This window comes from Conger conger, chromosome 12 (assembly GCF_963514075.1).
Source record: "Conger conger chromosome 12, fConCon1.1, whole genome shotgun sequence".
NCBI lineage: Eukaryota > Metazoa > Chordata > Actinopteri > Anguilliformes > Congridae > Conger > Conger conger.
The window spans coordinates 1,692,832-1,705,788 of NC_083771.1; the positions used below are offsets into that span (position 1 = coordinate 1,692,832).

Consider the following 12,957-nt stretch of genomic DNA (forward strand, 5'->3'; position numbering starts at 1 on the left):
GTGCCTGCGTCTCCTCCTCCTCTCCTCCAGGAGGCGCTGCATCGGCCGAAGCAGCACTGCCCTGCTCACGTCCCCGCTCCTCTGCCTGGCTCTGCTGCCCCTCCCCCTGCGCTTCCTCCTCCCCACCACCAGGGGGAGCCGGCTGTCCTCCTGCTGCCTCGGCGTAGGAGCGCCTCCGGGCCGGGCAGTCCCGGATCAGGTGTTCCCCACTCCCGCACAGATGGCACTTCCTTCCTGCCGGGCACTCGCGTGCCGCATGGCCTTCCTCCCCACATGCCAAACACACGAAGAAACTGCAGTCTTTTGCCATGTGTCCATACTTGAGGCACCTCCTGCAGTATGTAGGTAGGCCGGAATAGGTTAGAAAACCTTTATCCGGCCCGATGGAAAATACTGCAGGCAGATGCCTCACACCGCCCACCGCTTTCTCTTCTGGCCTGAGCCTCACCAGGACCTGCCTCTTCCCGTTCCACACCCCAAACCGATTCCGCATCCTCACCTCCGGCCTCAACACGGTGCAATATCTTCCCAAAAACACCTCCACCTCCCTCGCCGTCACAAACGGGTTATAAGTAAGCAGGGTAACCAGCTTCACGTCACTTGAAAAAAGGGGCTCCATGCTAATCCCCTTTAGTACTTCAGCCTCCTTCCTCTCCTTGTAGGCCTCAAAAACTTCAAGACACAGGCCCTCACTGTCCAGCGTCACATCAAACAACCCCCTACTCGGGTAGTCCTGCACACAATACATGCGCTCCACTCCCACATTGAAAAAATCTTTAAAAAGCCTTACTACAACGAACTGCAGATCCACCTTCCGTCTCTCCTCCATTGCAACCTGCAGCCGAATTGTATTCCTCCTCCTTAGGGTTCCTCCTGCCATCTCCGGTCCTGGAGCATCCATGGTCCCACACGCACAATCACTGAATCGCGACAGTTGTCTCCGTTTGATAAGAACAGATACTACACTTGATCTTAGCCAAAAGGCCGAGAAGCGATAACCGCACACTGGCCCCTGCCGACGGCGCCCTCCCGGTGGCCCCGGACCGCGCTCGGGGCAGACGCCACCTGGCCCAGGGGCCGGCCCCCCTCCCCGCCTTCCCAAGAACCCTGCGCACGCACTGACTGGCCGGTCGGCGAGCTACCGTAACGACCGGACTCAGCTGGCTCCTCCCACCAAGATCCACTGTCCTCCACTGGCAGGCACAGCCGCCAAAAACACTCGACACATACCGAGTACGCTGTTACGTACTTACTACCGAGTTACTTACCGAATAGCTGCTCTCTAGGCAGCGACCAAAGCTATTTAGCGAGCGGGGCATCGATCGCACGCGGCAAGCAGGCGATAAGCCAGAAACGAGCAAGTCGGCGACTCGCAAGCAACCCGCATACCTGTCGCACATTGCCGTCTGTCCTTAAACCGTTCGAAGTTGCCCCGCCCTGTGGACGGAGCATCCAAAAATAGCACAAACTCAGGTGCGTTCCTCTCCACGGAAATCTTTAGTAAAAGGCGAAAGATTTGTGCGTGCTGAAGAGAAACCCGAGCGAAATGTGACCTTTCAGCGCACCAGGCGCCTCCGGCCCCCTTCCCAGCCACTCCCACTGACCCGGGGTTGCCACTGCCGCCAGCCGGCCGGACAGACAATCCGAGAGGGAAGGTGGGAAAAGCGAGACAGCGCAATGACAACAAACAGTTACGTCCCGCACAGAAAACTACATCATTTTGCTAAACAGAGGCAAGCACACTTACAACAAGGGCACATATTCACCCTATTTACAACACAATTTACATACATACAAAATAAACAAACAAACAAACAAACAAACAAACAAACAAACAAAAAGGGGGAAGAACAGGGCAACCCACCCACCTAGTAAAGGACAACAAAACACAACCTTTTTTTGCACAAAACTTGGAGAGGCGCACCGTTCCCGAACGCACTGCAATAACGGGTCGATGCTTGAAGCGGACGGAGCAAGCTCCTTCTCCGACTCCCTGTGCCAAAAATCCGTTTAATATGTAGTCCCCTGATAGGGGACGTATCAGATATTAAACTGATAAGAACAGATTTTTTTGTTTTTAAAAGGTTTATTATATCAACACATTTTTTTAAATACAATACATTTTTGTGCTCGGGCATGTCCTTACAGAAATAAATATCGCTTCATAAATAACAAAATTACATTACAGTAAAAACATATGTTTAAATACAATAAAAGTAAGTAATTTCATTAAAATTCCCACGAGGACCCTTTGCCCTTCCTTTTTTCCGATAAAAGCACACACATTATTTAAAATAACCACCACAATCATTAAAACAGACGACCTTTGTACCGGGCAGCGGTGGGCGCTCTTAAACAACCTGCCTTCACACCGCCCCTGTTACCTCGTCATAACAGATCCCGGCCGGTCAGGCTGGCCCTCCCGGCCCCATTATCATCGTCCAGGCTGCATGCCCCCATGCCCCCTTGGCCCAGTCCACTCCTCTTCTCCGCCGGTCTCGCCACATGTAGTCTCTGAGGGAGGCAAACGCCACCCTCCTCAGTGCCTCCGGTGACAAGGCCCTGTTTTCCTTGATCCACACAGTGCGGGCAGTCCAGATGGCCTGTTTCAGACAGTTTATGGCCAGCCACAGGCATCTCCACCGGCGTGAGGTCCTTTCCCTGCCCACGCCGTACAGCACCATCTGGCACTGCAGGGTCAGTCCCGCTCCCAGCAGCAGCTGGATCAGGGGCCCGCACTGTGTCCAGAGGGTCCTTGCCACCGGGCAGTCCCACAGGCAGTGGCGGACCGACTCCTCCTCTTCACACCTGGGCCAAGGGCACTCTGCAGTCCTGGCCAGTCTCCGGGCATGCAGCACTCCTTGGACCGGGAGGACCCCATGCGCCGCCAGCCAGGCCAGGTCTCTATGGCGATGCAGCAGATCTGGGTGGGCCACAGCGTTCCAAACTTCTTCTGGCTGGCCTACTGCCAGCTCACGCACCTGGCTCACCGGATCCCTACCCTGCACAAAGGACAGGAGAGACTTGTGGTTAGTTAAAACCCCCGCTCCCACCCCTTCCAACCCCATCTTCTTTAAAAAGGCCTTCATCTTCACATACCCTCCCACCATTTTAAAAGCCAAAGGCACCGTTAAAGGCACCTTCACCACCCCAATGCTTTTAAAATAGGCCCCGCTAAAAAACTTGACAAAAAAGGACGCTTTACATGACAAGGACAGACACAAGGACACCTGCAGCGCCACAAAGTGGCACCACAACACAGTGTAAAAGTCCAGAACCCCCTTCCCACCCTTCTCTGGTTCCTTCTTCACCACCGTTCTGGGCAACCGCTCCCATTTTGTGCCCCATAAAAAATAAAACACAGCACGATCAAGACGAGACAACACGGCACGAGACGGCACAAACACAACACTGACAAACAGCCACAAGGGTAAAATCACCGATTTTAAAATGAGAATTTTGCCCTCCAGTGATAATTCCCTCAGTCTCCAAAACTCCAGCCGTTTTTCTGTTGTTCTTAAAATCCCTTCCCAGTTCTCATCCCCACGTCCGTCAGAATTAAAATGGACCCCGAGGATTCTCATCTGGTCAGGTCTTACAGTCATTGGCATTCCAGAGAGTTCCGTCCCTGTCCAACGTCCGTACAGTTTCAGGTCGCACTTGTCTTTGTTAAGTCTTGCCCCTGAGGCCCTCCCAAACCACACTGTCCTGTCAACAGTCCGGTCAATGGAAGGCTGGTCAGTGCACAGTACGGTCACGTCATCCATGTATAAAATGCAGCGGGCCTCCTGCCCACCGCTCCCTGGAATGCCCAGCCCTGATATCCGGGTATCCCTTCTCAACACTTGTGCCAGTGGCTCTATACAGCACACAAACAGAAGTGGCGATAACGGACAGCCCTGGCGGACACCGCAGCGGACGTCTACTGCCTTGGAGAGGACCCCGTTCACCAGGATTCTGCTTCTAATCCCCGTGTACAGAAGCCCCACCCGTGCTATGAACCCAGCCGAAAAGCCCATTTTCCCCAGCACCTTGAACAGGTACTGGTGCGAGACTCGATCGAACGCCTTTTCGAAATCTAAATTTAGCACGGCGAGCCGAATGTTTCTGTCTCTCGCAAAACAGATGGCGTCTCTTACCAGTACGAGGCTGTCAGTGATCCTCCTTCCAGCCACAGCACAAGTTTGATCCGGGTGGATCACGTCAGGTAAAACCGTCCTCATCCTCAGGGTTAAAATCTTACTCCAGAGTTTAAAATCGAAATTTAAAAGGGTGATCGGACGCCAATTCTTAATATTGGACCTATCCCCTTTTTTAAAAATCAAAGTGACCACCCCCTCTCTAAAACTCTTGGGTAAAATTTTAAGGTTGTCAAATTCGTTAAAAATTTTTAAAAGGTCTGATTCCAATAAATACCAAAATTTTCCATAAAATTCCCATGGCAGCCCATCTAGGCCAGGTGCTTTGCCTTTTTTTAAAGACTTAAAACTATAATTTAAATCTTCCCTCCCAATTCCTCCCTCCAACTTGCCTCTGTCCTGCACCACCCCCTCTATAAAATTTAGCACCTCCCCCACCCTTTCCTCCTCCACCTCCTTTTCCCCAAATAAATTACTGTAAAACTCCTCCACCACCCTTAGCATGCCCTCGGTATCAGTATTTAAAACTCCATCTTCTCCCTTCAGACCTTTCATTAAAATATTTCTTGATAAAATCTTTTTAAAAAAGAATCGAGTACATTTTTCTCCTTCATCTATCTCTTTCTCTTTGCTTCTAAAAATGATGCTTTGGCATTTCTTCTCCATTAAAAACTCCATCTCTCTTTCCACTTCTTTGTATTCTTCTTTAAAATCAAACCCCATATTTATTAAGTTCCCGTACCTATTTAATCTTTTTTGTAGTCCCACCCACACCCTCCTCTCCTTTGCTTTTTCCTCCCTCCCCTGTTTAATAAAAAATCCCTTTATTTGTTTTTTTACCCACTCCCACCACTCAGCCCGGGTCTCATAAAAACATTGGAGGGTCCGCCATTCTTCATACACTTCATTAAAAGCCATCACTACTGCCGGGTCCTCCAACAACCGGCAGTTCAGTTTCCATATTCCCCTGCCAACTGCTACACCTGACTTCACAGCCAGGGAGCAGCACAGCAGGGAATGGTCTGAGTAGAATACCGGGCTCAGAGACGATGCCAGACCAGCAAAACCCCTGGCAAAGAGGAAGTCAATCCTCGATGCCCGGGATCCATCACTCGTGCGCCAGGTAAAGCCCTCCTGCCCCGGGTTAAGAGCAGAATAAATATCTGTGAGTTTAAAATCATTAATTAAATTTTTCAAATAAAAAGACGTTTTGTCCATTTTAAAATCGTCCCCTGCTCCCCTCCGCCCAGCCCTGTTTAAAACGCAATTAAAATCCCCAACCAATAGCAGAGGAGCTCTCCCTAAAAGATATGTGGGGAGCTCCTGAAGGAGCTCCCAGCGCTCCTGCTTCCCCTGCGGGCAATAAATATTCACAAGGTTAAAAGTAATTTCATTAAAAGAGAGAGATACTGTTAAAACTCTGCCTGTTCTCACCACTGTGCTCCCCTTCACCTCAATATTTCTGTTCTTCACCAGCACTGCCACACCATCCGCCCGATTGGAGTGGGAGCCGCTCCAGAGAGACGGCCCCTGCTGCCATAGGACCTCCCACATCCTGTAGGAGGAGCGATATGGCAGCCCACACTCCTGTAGGCAAATCACATCTGCTTGCACACTTTCCAAAGCACACAACACAGATCTTGCCCTCTTTAATGTCCTCACGCTGCACACATTAATGGTCGCCACCGTGAGGGGCATGTGCTGGGAAGCCATTTTATTAAAATTTCTTTTTAAATTAAGAAGTGAGGGTTAAAACAGGCAGAAAGAATTAAAAACACCACGAAGTTAAAAGAAATGCCATACTCACCATCACTTTAAAACCCCACCGCCACCTGCTGGTGACCCAGCAGATGACGATGGTTCAGTCTCTGATATGTAGGGGGCCTGGTTTTGTCCTTGCTCCGGGTAGATTGGGGAGGAGCCCGATGACCCGCTGTCTGACAGCCCAGCCATCAGGCCCCACCTCTCCCTCACCCCCCTTTTCTTTCTTTCCACCCCTTCCGTTCCAGTCTCTGCACCTCTTTTGCGGACAATTCCTTCCACCAACATTTCCTCATCACTCTCCCCCTCTGTTACAGTCTCCATGAAGACTGCGTCAGAGTCGGAGTCAGAGTACAGAGACTCGACGGGTTCACAGGCCCTTTCTTTCTCCCTGTTCTCCCCCTCCTTCACTTCCACCTCCTCACCTGCACCTTCTTTCCCGGCCACGCCCACACTCATTCCCTCATTAACCTTCACATTCACACCACCTGCCTCTCCCTCGTTCTCTCTCACATTCTCACCAGCACCCTTTCCACCAGCCGCGCCCACACTCGTTCCCTCATTTACTCCCTCATTCTCACCTGCACTCTTCCCACCAGCCACGCCCACACTCATTCCCTCGTTTGTGCACCCATTCACTCCACCTGCCTCTCCCTCATTCTCTCCCACATTCTCACTCACTCCACTCGTTCCAGCCACACCCTGACCACCATTCTCCCCTTCTGCCCCTTCTTGGGCTTCCTCACCCTTTCCCTCTTCCTTCTCCTCCTGCTCCTTCCTCATGGCCTCCCCCTCCTCCCGCTGCCTCTCCCGGGCGTCAGCCCTCGCCTGCTTGGCCCTGTTAGCGTAGGAATCAGGGCAATCCCTGAACAGGTGGTTTGACGACCTGCAGAGATTGCACCTGATTCCATTTTTGCAATCAGCGGCGAGGTGCCCCACCTCCCTGCACCGATTGCAAAAAATGACCTGGCAGGCCTCTGCCAGGTGACCGTAGGCCCCACATTTCCTGCATAGTTTTGGCTGGCCTTGATAAAAGACCAGCCCTCTATTTTCCCCCAGCACAATGAGGGAGGGCAGGTGTCTCAAACCCCCATAACCGGTTCTGTCCTCCACCAATTTCGCGGGAACCTTCCAGCTCCCCGTCCAGATACCGTCTACATCAATGATTTTCTGGGCTGGCCCCCTAACGAGACAGTAGTTGGCCAGCCACGCAACCAGGTCTTCTGGCTCCACTGTCTCATTGTACAACTTAAAAATAATGTGCTTCACGGAGTCATCTGTGAGCCTCTCAATGTCGAACATTGAGAAGCTCTCTTTAATGTTTTCTATTGAGTTCCAGAAGGAACCCAACAGCTGAGGGGTGCGGAAGCTTACATCAAAGCCCCGACCCCTCGGGAGCACCACCAAACAGTTTATGTCTCCTGGCACAAACTTTAAGGCTCCCATGAGAAGCTTCCTGGAGAAGTCCAAACGGGACATCTCCAGGAGCTTCCCTTCCTTCTCCTTTAGGGAGAAACGCACACAGCAGTGCCTCCGGGCGCCGACCCTAGCAGCCGCCATCCCGGATACACCACCACACAAACACTAAACCACACTACAAACAATTAAACACAGACCTCCAACAACCACTGAACCAAAGAAAAGCAAGCCCAAAAAGGGCCTTACCCTCCCGGAGGACCCCCTCACTCCTCCTCTCCGGTTGGGCTCTTAACACAATCTACACACAAAAAAAAGACACAAGCAACACAAGCAACAAAAAAGACAACTATTATTTACTTACTTTTTTTTGAGCGTGACAAGACTCTTCTCCCACCAACCAACGATTCGACCGCCTATCTTAGCCAAAAGGCCGAGAAGCGATAACCGCACACTGGCCCCTGCCGACGGCGCCCTCCCGGTGGCCCCGGACCGCGCTCGGGGCAGACGCCACCTGGCCCAGGGGCCGGCCCCCCTCCCCGCCTTCCCAAGAACCCTGCGCACGCACTGACTGGCCGGTCGGCGAGCTACCGTAACGACCGGACTCAGCTGGCTCCTCCCACCAAGATCCACTGTCCTCCACTGGCAGGCACAGCCGCCAAAAACACTCGACACATACCGAGTACGCTGTTACGTACTTACTACCGAGTTACTTACCGAATAGCTGCTCTCTAGGCAGCGACCAAAGCTATTTAGCGAGCGGGGCATCGATCGCACGCGGCAAGCAGGCGATAAGCCAGAAACGAGCAAGTCGGCGACTCGCAAGCAACCCGCATACCTGTCGCACATTGCCGTCTGTCCTTAAACCGTTCGAAGTTGCCCCGCCCTGTGGACGGAGCATCCAAAAATAGCACAAACTCAGGTGCGTTCCTCTCCACGGAAATCTTTAGTAAAAGGCGAAAGATTTGTGCGTGCTGAAGAGAAACCCGAGCGAAATGTGACCTTTCAGCGCACCAGGCGCCTCCGGCCCCCTTCCCAGCCACTCCCACTGACCCGGGGTTGCCACTGCCGCCAGCCGGCCGGACAGACAATCCGAGAGGGAAGGTGGGAAAAGCGAGACAGCGCAATGACAACAAACAGTTACGTCCCGCACAGAAAACTACATCATTTTGCTAAACAGAGGCAAGCACACTTACAACAAGGGCACATATTCACCCTATTTACAACACAATTTACATACATACAAAATAAACAAACAAACAAACAAACAAACAAAAAGGGGGAAGAACAGGGCAACCCACCCACCTAGTAAAGGACAACAAAACACAACCTTTTTTTGCACAAAACTTGGAGAGGCGCACCGTTCCCGAACGCACTGCAATAACGGGTCGATGCTTGAAGCGGACGGAGCAAGCTCCTTCTCCGACTCCCTGTGCCAAAAATCCGTTTAATATGTAGTCCCCTGATAGGGGACGTATCAGATATTAAACTGATAAGAACAGATTTTTTTGTTTTTAAAAGGTTTATTATATCAACACATTTTTTTAAATACAATACATTTTTGTGCTCGGGCATGTCCTTACAGAAATAAATATCGCTTCATAAATAACAAAATTACATTACAGTAAAAACATATGTTTAAATACAATAAAAGTAAGTAATTTCATTAAAATTCCCACGAGGACCCTTTGCCCTTCCTTTTTTCCGATAAAAGCACACACATTATTTAAAATAACCACCACAATCATTAAAACAGACGACCTTTGTACCGGGCAGCGGTGGGCGCTCTTAAACAACCTGCCTTCACACCGCCCCTGTTACCTCGTCATAACAGATCCCGGCCGGTCAGGCTGGCCCTCCCGGCCCCATTATCATCGTCCAGGCTGCATGCCCCCATGCCCCCTTGGCCCAGTCCACTCCTCTTCTCCGCCGGTCTCGCCACATGTAGTCTCTGAGGGAGGCAAACGCCACCCTCCTCAGTGCCTCCGGTGACAAGGCCCTGTTTTCCTTGATCCACACAGTGCGGGCAGTCCAGATGGCCTGTTTCAGACAGTTTATGGCCAGCCACAGGCATCTCCACCGGCGTGAGGTCCTTTCCCTGCCCACGCCGTACAGCACCATCTGGCACTGCAGGGTCAGTCCCGCTCCCAGCAGCAGCTGGATCAGGGGCCCGCACTGTGTCCAGAGGGTCCTTGCCACCGGGCAGTCCCACAGGCAGTGGCGGACCGACTCCTCCTCTTCACACCTGGGCCAAGGGCACTCTGCAGTCCTGGCCAGTCTCCGGGCATGCAGCACTCCTTGGACCGGGAGGACCCCATGCGCCGCCAGCCAGGCCAGGTCTCTATGGCGATGCAGCAGATCTGGGTGGGCCACAGCGTTCCAAACTTCTTCTGGCTGGCCTACTGCCAGCTCACGCACCTGGCTCACCGGATCCCTACCCTGCACAAAGGACAGGAGAGACTTGTGGTTAGTTAAAACCCCCGCTCCCACCCCTTCCAACCCCATCTTCTTTAAAAAGGCCTTCATCTTCACATACCCTCCCACCATTTTAAAAGCCAAAGGCACCGTTAAAGGCACCTTCACCACCCCAATGCTTTTAAAATAGGCCCCGCTAAAAAACTTGACAAAAAAGGACGCTTTACATGACAAGGACAGACACAAGGACACCTGCAGCGCCACAAAGTGGCACCACAACACAGTGTAAAAGTCCAGAACCCCCTTCCCACCCTTCTCTGGTTCCTTCTTCACCACCGTTCTGGGCAACCGCTCCCATTTTGTGCCCCATAAAAAATAAAACACAGCACGATCAAGACGAGACAACACGGCACGAGACGGCACAAACACAACACTGACAAACAGCCACAAGGGTAAAATCACCGATTTTAAAATGAGAATTTTGCCCTCCAGTGATAATTCCCTCAGTCTCCAAAACTCCAGCCGTTTTTCTGTTGTTCTTAAAATCCCTTCCCAGTTCTCATCCCCACGTCCGTCAGAATTAAAATGGACCCCGAGGATTCTCATCTGGTCAGGTCTTACAGTCATTGGCATTCCAGAGAGTTCCGTCCCTGTCCAACGTCCGTACAGTTTCAGGTCGCACTTGTCTTTGTTAAGTCTTGCCCCTGAGGCCCTCCCAAACCACACTGTCCTGTCAACAGTCCGGTCAATGGAAGGCTGGTCAGTGCACAGTACGGTCACGTCATCCATATATAAAATGCAGCGGGCCTCCTGCCCACCGCTCCCTGGAATGCCCAGCCCTGATATCCGGGTATCCCTTCTCAACACTTGTGCCAGTGGCTCTATACAGCACACAAACAGAAGTGGCGATAACGGACAGCCCTGGCGGACACCGCAGCGGACGTCTACTGCCTTGGAGAGGACCCCGTTCACCAGGATTCTGCTTCTAATCCCCGTGTACAGAAGCCCCACCCGTGCTATGAACCCAGCCGAAAAGCCCATTTTCCCCAGCACCTTGAACAGGTACTGGTGCGAGACTCGATCGAACGCCTTTTCGAAATCTAAATTTAGCACGGCGAGCCGAATGTTTCTGTCTCTCGCAAAACAGATGGCGTCTCTTACCAGTACGAGGCTGTCAGTGATCCTCCTTCCAGCCACAGCACAAGTTTGATCCGGGTGGATCACGTCAGGTAAAACCGTCCTCATCCTCAGGGTTAAAATCTTACTCCAGAGTTTAAAATCGAAATTTAAAAGGGTGATCGGACGCCAATTCTTAATATTGGACCTATCCCCTTTTTTAAAAATTAATGTGACCACCCCCTCTCTAAAACTCTCGGGTAAAATTTTAAAGTTGTCGAATTCGTTAAAAAATTTTAAAAGGTCTGATTCCAATAAATACCAAAATTTTCCATAAAATTCCCATGGCAGCCCATCTAGGCCAGGTGCTTTGCCTTTTTTTAAAGACTTAAAACTATAATTTAAATCTTCCCTCCCAATTCCTCCCTCCAACTTGCCTCTGTCCTGCACCACCCCCTCTATAAAATTTAGCACCTCCCCCACCCTTTCCTCCTCCACCTCCTTTTCCCCAAATAAATTACTGTAAAACTCCTCCACCACCCTTAGCATGCCCTCGGTATCAGTATTTAAAACTCCATCTTCTCCCTTCAGACCTTTCATTAAAATATTTCTTGATAAAATCTTTTTAAAAAAGAATCGAGTACATTTTTCTCCTTCATCTATCTCTTTCTCTTTGCTTCTAAAAATGATGCTTTGGCATTTCTTCTCCATTAAAAACTCCATCTCTCTTTCCACTTCTTTGTATTCTTCTTTAAAATCAAACCCCATATTTATTAAGTTCCCGTACCTATTTAATCTTTTTTGTAGTCCCACCCACACCCTCCTCTCCTTTGCTTTTTCCTCCCTCCCCTGTTTAATAAAAAATCCCTTTATTTGTTTTTTTACCCACTCCCACCACTCAGCCCGGGTCTCATAAAAACATTGGAGGGTCCGCCATTCTTCATACACTTCATTAAAAGCCATCACTACTGCCGGGTCCTCCAACAACCGGCAGTTCAGTTTCCATATTCCCCTGCCAACTGCTACACCTGACTTCACAGCCAGGGAGCAGCACAGCAGGGAATGGTCTGAGTAGAATACCGGGCTCAGAGACGATGCCAGACCAGCAAAACCCCTGGCAAAGAGGAAGTCAATCCTCGATGCCCGGGATCCATCACTCGTGCGCCAGGTAAAGCCCTCCTGCCCCGGGTTAAGAGCAGAATAAATATCTGTGAGTTTAAAATCATTAATTAAATTTTTCAAATAAAAAGACGTTTTGTCCATTTTAAAATCGTCCCCTGCTCCCCTCCGCCCAGCCCTGTTTAAAACGCAATTAAAATCCCCAACCAATAGCAGAGGAGCTCTCCCTAAAAGATATGTGGGGAGCTCCTGAAGGAGCTCCCAGCGCTCCTGCTTCCCCTGCGGGCAATAAATATTCACAAGGTTAAAAGTAATTTCATTAAAAGAGAGAGATACTGTTAAAACTCTGCCTGTTCTCACCACTGTGCTCCCCTTCACCTCAATATTTCTGTTCTTCACCAGCACTGCCACACCATCCGCCCGATTGGAGTGGGAGCCGCTCCAGAGAGACGGCCCCTGCTGCCATAGGACCTCCCACATCCTGTAGGAGGAGCGATATGGCAGCCCACACTCCTGTAGGCAAATCACATCTGCTTGCACACTTTCCAAAGCACACAACACAGATCTTGCCCTCTTTAATGTCCTCACGCTGCACACATTAATGGTCGCCACCGTGAGGGGCATGTGCTGGGAAGCCATTTTATTAAAATTTCTTTTTAAATTAAGAAGTGAGGGTTAAAACAGGCAGAAAGAATTAAAAACACCACGAAGTTAAAAGAAATGCCATACTCACCATCACTTTAAAACCCCACCGCCACCTGCTGGTGACCCAGCAGATGACGATGGTTCAGTCTCTGATATGTAGGGGGCCTGGTTTTGTCCTTGCTCCGGGTAGATTGGGGAGGAGCCCGATGACCCGCTGTCTGACAGCCCAGCCATCAGGCCCCACCTCTCCCTCACCCCCCTTTTCTTTCTTTCCACCCCTTCCGTTCCAGTCTCTGCACCTCTTTTGCGGACAATTCCTTCCACCAACATTTCCTCATCACTCTCC

The 12,957-nt window shown here is 50.9% G+C and overlaps 2 non-coding genes and 3 pseudogenes across 2 annotated transcripts; all 5 read right to left on the reverse strand.

The window, feature by feature from the left end:
• Positions 1-861: 861 nt before the first annotated feature.
• On the reverse strand, positions 862-996 carry LOC133106569 (U2 spliceosomal RNA; annotated as a pseudogene).
• A 432-nt stretch (positions 997-1,428) lies between these two features.
• Positions 1,429-1,545, reverse strand: LOC133105906 (U5 spliceosomal RNA). Its single transcript, XR_009704091.1, has one exon. It is a non-coding gene; the product is annotated as a U5 spliceosomal RNA (small nuclear RNA).
• Positions 1,546-1,913: 368 nt separating this feature from the next.
• Positions 1,914-2,088, reverse strand: LOC133106320 (U2 spliceosomal RNA; annotated as a pseudogene).
• A 6,105-nt stretch (positions 2,089-8,193) lies between these two features.
• LOC133105907 (U5 spliceosomal RNA) lies at positions 8,194-8,310 on the reverse strand. Its single transcript, XR_009704092.1, has one exon. It is a non-coding gene; the product is annotated as a U5 spliceosomal RNA (small nuclear RNA).
• Positions 8,311-8,666: 356 nt separating this feature from the next.
• Positions 8,667-8,841, reverse strand: LOC133106321 (U2 spliceosomal RNA; annotated as a pseudogene).
• Positions 8,842-12,957: the final 4,116 nt, after the last annotated feature.